This window comes from Rhododendron vialii, chromosome 5a, assembly GCF_030253575.1.
Source record: "Rhododendron vialii isolate Sample 1 chromosome 5a, ASM3025357v1".
NCBI classification, from domain to species: domain Eukaryota; kingdom Viridiplantae; phylum Streptophyta; class Magnoliopsida; order Ericales; family Ericaceae; genus Rhododendron; species Rhododendron vialii.
In genome coordinates, this window is record NC_080561.1 from 7,161,210 (window position 1) to 7,171,074 (window position 9,865).

General features: G+C 37.2%; 1 protein-coding gene and 1 long non-coding RNA gene across 3 annotated transcripts in view; one reads left to right on the top strand and one right to left on the bottom strand.

Annotated features, from left to right (window-relative positions):
* The window catches only part of LOC131326967 (uncharacterized), a 145,411-nt gene that overhangs the window by 112,825 nt on the left and 22,721 nt on the right, over positions 1–9,865 (bottom strand). The gene's annotated exons all lie outside the window — the stretch shown is intronic.
* The window catches only part of LOC131326978 (uncharacterized), a 49,962-nt gene that overhangs the window by 6,954 nt on the left and 33,143 nt on the right, over positions 1–9,865 (top strand). The gene's annotated exons all lie outside the window — the stretch shown is intronic.

Below are 9,865 nucleotides of genomic sequence, written 5' to 3' on the forward strand. Positions count from 1 at the left end.
TCTCCACTTTCTAAATATCCCCCACTGTTTTTAGACATGGAATACCATTTCAATTTCCATTGAAGTTGAAAATTAACGAATGTATCCCCGTCACCATCTTTGTAGGTGGGCTTGATCAATATACAAGCCGCACTTGTTCCATCTTGAGCCTGTGCAGCAATAATGTTGCCGCGCTTCACCTCCCAACCCCAGTATTTGTCGGCGTCACATCACATCATCTTATGTGGACCAATACACCTCCACACTTTGCCTTCACAACTTCGTGCTTCGCGCGCCCCAGCTATCAAAGCCCACTCCCTCGAATTTCAGCAAGCTATCTGGCCCACTCGGACACAAGTACTTTTCGTTTGAGAGTGACCTGGTCACCACAAACCTGGGCAACGCCATTTCTCTCTCTCTCTCTCTCTCTCTCTCTCTCTCTCTGTATATTAGTAACTATGGCCTGTGATTAGTGCCTTGAGAATGTAGATCTAATTCCGACCTTATTACTGCGATAGATTTACAAGCAAAATGTGATTTCAAGCCAATTCCTTTTTTTTATTCTTATTATTCTGTCACTAATAATGAAATTGAAAAGTCTCCCCAAGTAAATAATGTAAAATTCTGTGACGGCTATCAATGTCAGACCTATGCAAGGCCCTTCAGCAAAAACTTATACTCCGTAAATAATTTATATCATGGCATGAGTACCTCAGGCGGTTCCTACTGAGGGATTAACTTAACATAATTGTCAACTTTCTTAGCCAATCATTCTTTAAAGCGTGTTCTTAATTGTCAACTTTCTTAGCCAATCATTCTTTAAAGCGCGCGTTCTTGAAAGCGTATTCTTAATTGTCAACTTTCTAAGCATTTTTTTTTTTAAGAGTGCTCTCTCTTTCTCTATAGATCTTTGCTCGGTATTAAATTCAATTGAGTCATGTGACCATCACTATGAAAGCTATAGCAATGTTTTTAAAAACCGGACCGATAAGTGAACCGGAAAAGGCACCTGGTGGGCGGCACTGCGAGAAAATTGATTCTTAGTGGCAACAAAAAATTGTCGCTAAATGTAAAAACCGTGTACTAAAAGTTTTAGCTAGTGATGGATAAAATTACGACTTAAAGTGTGTTGTTAAAAATATATAGTGACAACTTCGATCAAAACTTTTGTCATAATACCTCACAGTTTTAGTGACAATTTAAGTGTCGTCACTGAAAAAAAACTTTTTTATGACAATTTGTTACTCCCTCGATCCATCCCGTTTTCTTTGTTCCTTTTTGGTATTCGTATCAGTTTTCAATTGCTTATATTAGAATTGGTAATCTCAACCTATATTTTTTTAACCCGCCCAATCCGTCCATTTATAACTCAACCCAATCTGCCCTTATTACGTAACGGGTTGATATAGGTTCAATTCATATAAACCCATATTTACATGAGTTTAGATGGGTTCAATATGGGTTTGAATTAAAAAGCTCATTCTGCACAAGAGTTGTTTTATTACTCCTAAACATTGTTTGAATGCCGTGGAGGCCCTCCAAATCAATTCTTTTTGCTACTGCCCTGACTTTTTTTGACAAAAGCCATTGTTGCAACCACATCGGCATACAACAGAATTTCAATCCCGCACCGTCCCAGACAGTACTTTTTATATATGGGCTTTCAATTTCGCGTCGTCCCCAACGACAATGGGATTTTAACTTTGCACTGTCCCCGACGGCACTGAAATTTAACCTTGTGTTGTCCCCGGCGACAATGGGACTTCAACGTTGTGCCGTCTTTGACAAGCGCTGCCTTTCGGCAATGGAATTGGAATTTCAATCTTGCGCCGTCCCGGACGGGTGCCGCCTTTCGGCAATAGAATTGGAAATTTTAACTTCGCGCCACCCCGTGGCAATGGGATTTCAGACTTTTTAAGTAATGGCATGACTGCAGATAAAAAAAAAGAGGTAATGGCATGACTGAAACCATTTACATTTTCTTTTTACATTTGAAAAGTTCAAACACCAAAATATTTGGAATTTCTTGTTGTATTTCTATTTTGTTTCCACTTCAAACAGAACTCTTAGTATTTGAAAACAAAGAATTTCAAATTTCTTTAGATAACTTCGAACTTTGGAAAAACAATGTTTATCACACAAACTGATGAAAAAAATTGGATCAAACTTTTTTTTGATAGAAACTAATAATTTTTTTACTTTTCCGATTCCTCCCGACGAGACGAATCAATAAATCACAACAATTTGACGCAAAACAAACAAATTCAAAGACAAATTAATAGAAACAAGAATAGAGGAGAAGTAAGGGGAAAAAGAAGGAAAGAAAAAAAAATAAAAATAAAAAAAGAGGAAAGAAAAATGGGTCGGGTAAGGCAGGTTTGGGTTTGGCTTGACTTGTATTTGACCCGACCCATTTCAACCCATTTACTAATCGACCCGTATTTGACCCCACCCATATTCGACCCGTGACCCATTTCAATTCGTCCAAACCCGCCCCAACCCGCCCATTTACCACCTCTTACTTATATCTTCCAATATGAATCTTCAAAAATATGCAATATGGATAGTTGTCAATTAGATCTATAATAGGAGTACAAAGTTTTTAAAATTATGAAAACATTATAGATTGTGACATATAAGCGTTTTAAGAATGACACGAATAATGAAAGGACAAACAAAATAGGATGAAGGGAGTACTAAAATAACTACTCCATACATTAAGATTTGTGAAAATAACTTTTGTGATCAGCCTAGCTGTCACAAATGTCCTGGCTTTTAACTCGTCACAAAGATTTACAAGTAAAAAACAAGCAACCTCGTTCCGCTAAAGAAAATAAGTACTTATTTTTTAAATAAGTATTTATTTTTCAAATTAAAGGTAATGTATTATGAAAGAATGACTTGTCATGATCTCGTAAAGCGGAATTGATGTAGTGTTCCAGATTGGTGCTTAATTTGTGCCTCATATTTCATACTTTATGTGAATAAACCCTTCTATCGATTAAAAAAAAAGATTAAATAAGTACTTATTTTTTACTCAATAAGAACCCATGTGCCATTGACTTTTTATCTTCTTATTTTTACATTCCAAAATATGTGCCTTTTTTTTTTATCACCTATATCGTTCAATTTATAATCAATTTCATGATTTTGTGAACTTTGTAGTATAATAGAACTAATTGAGATCTATCAAGCAAGATCTATATTGCATATATTTTTAAATCTATATTGAAATATTTAAGCAATAAAAAATGGCACACTGAATAAATACTTATTTCTTAAGAACCCTAACAAAGGTTTCCTCTTAAAAAACACAAAATAAGTACTTTTTTTTTAAGGGATCTTAGCGGAATGGGGAAGCATATTTTAAATAGCAACTATGACAAATAAATTAACACTACTCCTTCTACCGCAATAGCAACTATGACAAATAGTTGTCAGCCAAATTATTCTTTGATACAACTTAAAAGCGTAGCGGTGGCGGTTTCTCGCACGGATGTAGTTTCTTTTCGTTTTGATTAGTAGTTTAATTAGTTGTCATTAGTTTTGAATATTTGTTGTATTTCTGTTTAGACGCAGGCACATAACACACACTGTCCACTCCATGTTCCATTCTTTTGGTCCTTGTTGGCCTTCGCTTGTCGTTGACGTTCATAGACCTCTTGTTGGCCTTTTTATCTTCTGGCGACAGTATAGTTGTTGTGTCTTTTATGTTTTGCGGAAAAGTATGCTGTATTCTGTTCCTTAGACCCTAGTTTGGTCTTCGTTCGTTGTTAATGTGTCTTCATTATTGTAATGATGATAGCACAGTTGTATTTTTCACTTTATTATTGTAATGGCGATAGACTATTTTGCTTGTGAACAAAATGCATCGTGCATTCAAAGAACTGAACATTTCTATCGATCTGACGACCTTCATACTTACCGTATCCCTCAACGCCGTGCTTTGCATTGACTTTTCTCTGTCTCTTGTTCTTTTTCTTGTTTTGCAGATAATGTTAGTTGTGTGGTCGATCTTGTTTTTTGTGTGGGTCTTTGTCTTTGTTTTGCCCGATATGTGTGTGTTTTGTTGTTTGTATGGCGTCAAATTATTCATGGGTTTATACAGGGTGTTGTTAATTGTAAAAAAAGATTAGGTATTTATTCATACCATTTGCTTTTTTTTGTCTAGAAAATTATTTGGTTCAACACATCGGTGATGTTCTTAGAACATATGTGAAGGACTTGACACCAAAGGCATTGTCGGTAACTCCTTGGGAATGTCATGTTGAGAGTATTAGAGCAATAGAAAGTCAAGCACCGGAATTAAATTAAGAGATGAATTGATTGAAATTGTAAATATTTATAAATAGGATGTTGATGGCTATGATCTCAATTGAAAATGAATTCTTTGATTAGTTAAATTGCGATGAATTAATTGAAGAATTTGCTTCAAAAAATGCAATAAGGAGTTGTTTTTTTATTATTATTTATGATTTAATAGTAACTGAGCAACCAAATTTGAGGTCGGGCTTGGGTAAACATTAGGGCTGGCACTGTGCTCGTGCTCCCTCTTACATAACATGTGAGACCGAGGAAGTAGACCCACAAATTACATGTGGATCCGGCATTTTATGTAAGGAGTATAGACACTATTCTGTACGTGCTCAAAGACTACCTAATAATTTTCGCAGACAGTGGTCATCAATATATAACCAGTCTGAACTTTAAGGCTATGTTTGATAACACTGCCACTTTTCTGTTTCCTATTTTCTATTTGCTAAAATTAGTTTTTACTTTCTCTAAAAGAAAGTGAAAGCAGAAAACATGTTTGTGTCAACTTTTAAAAAAAAAAATCAATTTATGAAACCAGTTTTTACTTTTTCTAAAAAATCAATTTCCCATAAGTATCATTTATTGACTATAAAGTTTTTCTCCTTCTATAAGTACGGGTATGTGGCCGGTAGTGGCCCTGCATAAGAAAAAAAACAAATACATGCATTGAGGAGAGAGAGAGAGAGTATCTTCAATGGCCTGGGTTTGAGAGAGAGAGAGGAGATGAAAAAAGACCTCCAAGGAATTGTAGCGGAGCAACTTGTTTTTTGTTTATGAAAGTGAAAGTTGAGTTTTGTTACTTCCTCAAATTATGAAAATAGTAAAATGATTTCCAGAATTTGAAAGTGGAAGTAGTGCACCAAACAAACTTTCAAAGTTAACTTTTGAAAATTCTGAAAATTTAAACAGAAATAGAAAATAGAATGGCTACCATACATGACCTAAACATGCCGGTCTGATCGACCCATTGACTTTTCGAATAATGTGAATGGGTCCATTTTTATTCTTATTATATCACTAATTTTTTGTTAACGAACCCTCCATTCGAATACGAAAAGTCTAGAGACCAGGAATCCCACCCACGACCCAACCCATGATGCTGACGTGGCGGGTGGGTCCCATGCCACGTCAGCAACAGCCCAAAAATAAATAAAAAATATTGAATTTTTTTCGTCCCCTGATCTGGTTCTGTTTTGCAAAGAGACTTCCCTGGCACTGGAGATAGAAGAAGGTCGACCCACCATGGCCACCACCACCGGCAACTCCCACCACTGCCGGCGTCTACCACTGAAAATCCAAAATTAAAAAAAAATTGAAAAATCAATTTCTCCCAACCCCCGTCTCTGGTTCATGGAGAGAGGGAGGGAGGGAGGACGAGAAGTCAACACCCATCGCCACCGGCAACTCCCACCACCACCACCACCGGATTCACCTCCGGTGACCAACCCTCTTGTAACGCCCCGAATTTTGGGTACGTTAAAAGGATATTTTATTCATAAAATCAAATGTAGTCTGGGCGTTAAATAAGTAATTTTATTGAAAATAAACTGAGTCAAGCTCTTTATTACAACAGAAACTTAAAAAGAGTACTTTTATTACAAACGAAAGGGAACTAAGGTTCCTAACTACAGCTCTGTCTGCTCCTCCATCTGAGCCAGCTCTTCAGCTCCAAAGGCCTCCAAGGTGTACGACTCACCTTGATCATCTACAAAGTCTGACACATTATATCAGCGTCGCCACCGATATAATATGTCAGGGTCACCAAAAAGGCAACACCGTGAGCCACAAAGCTCAATAGAACTATCCAATACCCGCTAACCCATAACTAACAAACAACAGGTTATAACATCACATCGATTTCCACATGATATGTGTATACACAGCTACAAAAGACATCATTAATAACACATCCGCAATCGCTATATAACTATCGTTGGTGTCCAAGATTCTCCGAGTTTCTCCTACGCAACTCATCGTAGACCGTGTCAACAATTTCATTTACAAAACAATTCATCTTTCAAAAGTCATTTGTTTAACTCACACAATTTGCATTGGCTCCGTACCGCGGATAACCAAGCTACACACCCAACCTCGGTTCCGCCGCGCCGGTCTCCCGAGTATCCTCACAATGGTTCCGCTGCGCCGGGTTCCCATTGGCACACAAAATTTGCATTGGCTCCTCTCCGCGGATAACCAAGCCACATTACCAATGAGGCTACCACGTCCGGCCACATTGGCAATTTTCACAATGGGCTACCAAGTCCGGCCACATTGTGGTTTTCACAATCCACGCAATGGGCTACCAAGTCCGGCCATGTTGCGGTTTTCACAATCCACACGATGGGCTACCACGTCCGGCCACATCGCGGGTTTCCATACACACAATGGGCTACCAAGTCCGGCCACATTGCGGTTTCAAAACACATCTCATCATTTTCCACACCCTAGGTGTCATGTTTCTACTTTCTTGGTTCTCGTGTCCCGTTTACATGCAAAGACTCCGCGGTGGAACTTTTCACATACGAAATCATTCATTATACTATTCAATCTAACAAGATCATCCATTTTAAAACTAGTTGACATGCTTGAATCACTTACTAACAAACATCATGCATTTCATATACTTTCAACAAAAGATAACATTATCTACTTTAAATGACATGATTAAAGTTTCTTCCTAACGAACTTATATTTGGGTACAAGACTATATTTGGAAAAATAGGTAAAGATAACTACTTGGGATGGAAGATAAGGATATCCTACCTTGCTTCTTGGCGGTAGTAGTCGGTTATAAAGATTCGGTCTACGGTTTTGGATTTCGGCGGCGTAACGGCGTCGGCTTGCTTCGAAAGGAAAAGAGTTGTACTTTCTTTTCCTAGAAACAACTTCCTAACTTAACTAAGCTACTTTAAAAGATCTAGAGGTGGTTTTGAAAGTGGTTTGGTGGTTTCTCTTAAGAACACTCAAGAACATAAGAAAACTAGAACTTTGAAAGGAAGAACTTATGGAATTTCTAGAGAGAAGTTGGAGCAATGGTTTGAAGGTGTGAATTTAAGCTTGGAGTGAGCTTCTATTTATAGGCAAGGGCTTCTCCTCTCCCTCTCTCAACCGAATCTCTCTCTCTCTCTACATCTTTGATTTCTTTCACTTGTCAAGCTTGATTGAAAGCTTGATGGGTGAAGTTAAGGCTTGGTTGGAAGATCAATGGCTAAATGGTAGGCTTGCATGGCTACTTTGGTCCTTGGATTTGATCTTTGGAAGATATGTTGGAAGATTTGGAGACAATGGTACAAGATTCTTGTGTTAAACAAATGAAAGATGTACAAAGGAGGACAATGGGATTAAGATTTGGCTAGGAAGAATAACCACCAAAGATTTGAAGTACATGGGAGATCAATGTCAAGGCTCACACATCAAATCCTTCTTCTTTCTCCTCCTCTCTCTCTCCCTCTCTCTCCCTCTCGGCTCCTCTCTCCTCTCTCCCTTTCTTTCGGCCTCTCTCTCTCCCTCTCTCTCTCATGGTACAAACACACACACACACACACACACACACACACACACATATATATATATATATATATATATATATATATATATATATACTACTACTACTAATGCAAGACAACAAATAAAATAATAGATACTTTTTGTACTAAAGATCAAAGAAGTTTAAAAGACTAAGATTTTCTCAATAAACAAATAAATGGGTACAAGTGTACTAAGGCAAATTATATCATCCAAGTACTTATATACATATATACATATGTACTAATGTACCCTAGGGTTAAAAGGGTCAAGATTCTCCCAATAAACAATTAAAAGGTACAAGTACTTTAATTAATATAATAATGTACTTTTGTACTCCCGGGAATCTTAACAAAATATTATTTTAATGGGATAAGTACTTAGTTGAAAGATGAGCCTATTACCCAATGGATAATAAAATCTCTAACGGTTATTATCCAAAGGATAATAAGGTACGGGTACTTTAAATACTAAACTAAGTTTTTGAAAAAGATTACTTGTCCTTTTTGAAAATACACATGTGATATATATATATATATATATATATATATATATATATGTATGTACTTACCAAATAAAATAAAGGAAAGGCTTTTGTCCAATGGGTAAAGATTACCCTAACGGTTATTGTCCAATGGTCCATAGTTACTAGGGTACTTTTATTAGGAAATTAATTGAAAAGTACTTTTCAAAATAATTATAAATATCAATCATAGTACTTTGTTTAAATCTTTCAAAATCCTTTTAATATAAAGAAATGGGTTTCTTTTATCCAATGGATAATAATTCCCCTAACATTTATCGTCCAATGGATAAAGAATAAAACTAAAAAAAATAAAATAAAACAATTAAACCATTTCTAGTCTAGGGTTCAAAAGGTTCAAGATGGGCAAAATGGTCCATCTACGGTTAGGAAAGTAACTAGATGACTTTCTAGTTTGATTACTCCATTAAGCCGATTAGAAGCTAACTAGGCTTGCTAAGTAGGGCTTAAAAGTCAAGAAACGATCCTTGAGGGTCCAAAGTGCGATTAGGGTTTCTAGTCGAAAAATACGATGATAAGGCGATCGATTGCTTAAATACAAACCACAAGGAAATCAAATAAGAAAATCAACGAGCAATTAAGAGAAATTAAGAAATTTCAAATATTTAACGAAAATTTTTATTGACCAAAATTGAGGGGCGTTACACCTCTGGGCCTCCACCCACCACAACGTCCTCGCCGCCCATCACCTGTGTCGGTCCACCCCGTCCTCTCCTCCTACCTCTACTGCTGCCACTGCGCCTCCATTCCCTCCAGCCGCCGCCGCCGATTCCACCCAAACTCAAATTTCGGCCTCCCAATTCCAGTCCTCACCCCAGATCATGCAATTTATATTTCTGAAATTGTTTCGTGGGTGTTCCAAACTCAAATTTTCTGCAACTTTTATGAAATTTGTTTTTCTTTTGCAGGAGATTGTTTGGGTGGAATCGGCGGCAGCGGCAGGGGCGGGTGGGAGTGGGACCAGTGGGTTATGGATGGGCGAGTGGAGAGGGTCTGCGGGAAGGTGGGGGGCGTCCATGGGAGTTGGTGAAGAGGGAGGAGAGAGAATCAGATTTGGGTTTTTTGTTTTTTTTTTTTCAGCTGTTGATGTGGGCCCATCCCGCCATGTCAACGGTCATGGGTTGGATCCTGGGTTGATTTCATGGTTTGTAGACTTACTCATTCGAATATGGAGCAAGAAAAATAGCGCGTATACGTCAACTGACTAGGACTTTTGGAATACGTATATCTTGTACGTATGCATATACGTTGACTGACTAGGATTTTTTGAATACGTATATCTTGCGCGTATGCGTATACGTTGACTGACTAGAACTTATTGAATACGTATATCTCGCGTATATGTCGAATGACTAGGACTTTTTATTTTTATTTTTATTTTTTATCTTAGGACTTGTTTGGCAGTCTTATCTATCTGTTTAGTAATTTAGTAGTATTTGTTTCATTGTACATCCGTATCGGATAATAAAAAATTAAAATTATTTCATTAATGAAGGTTACAAA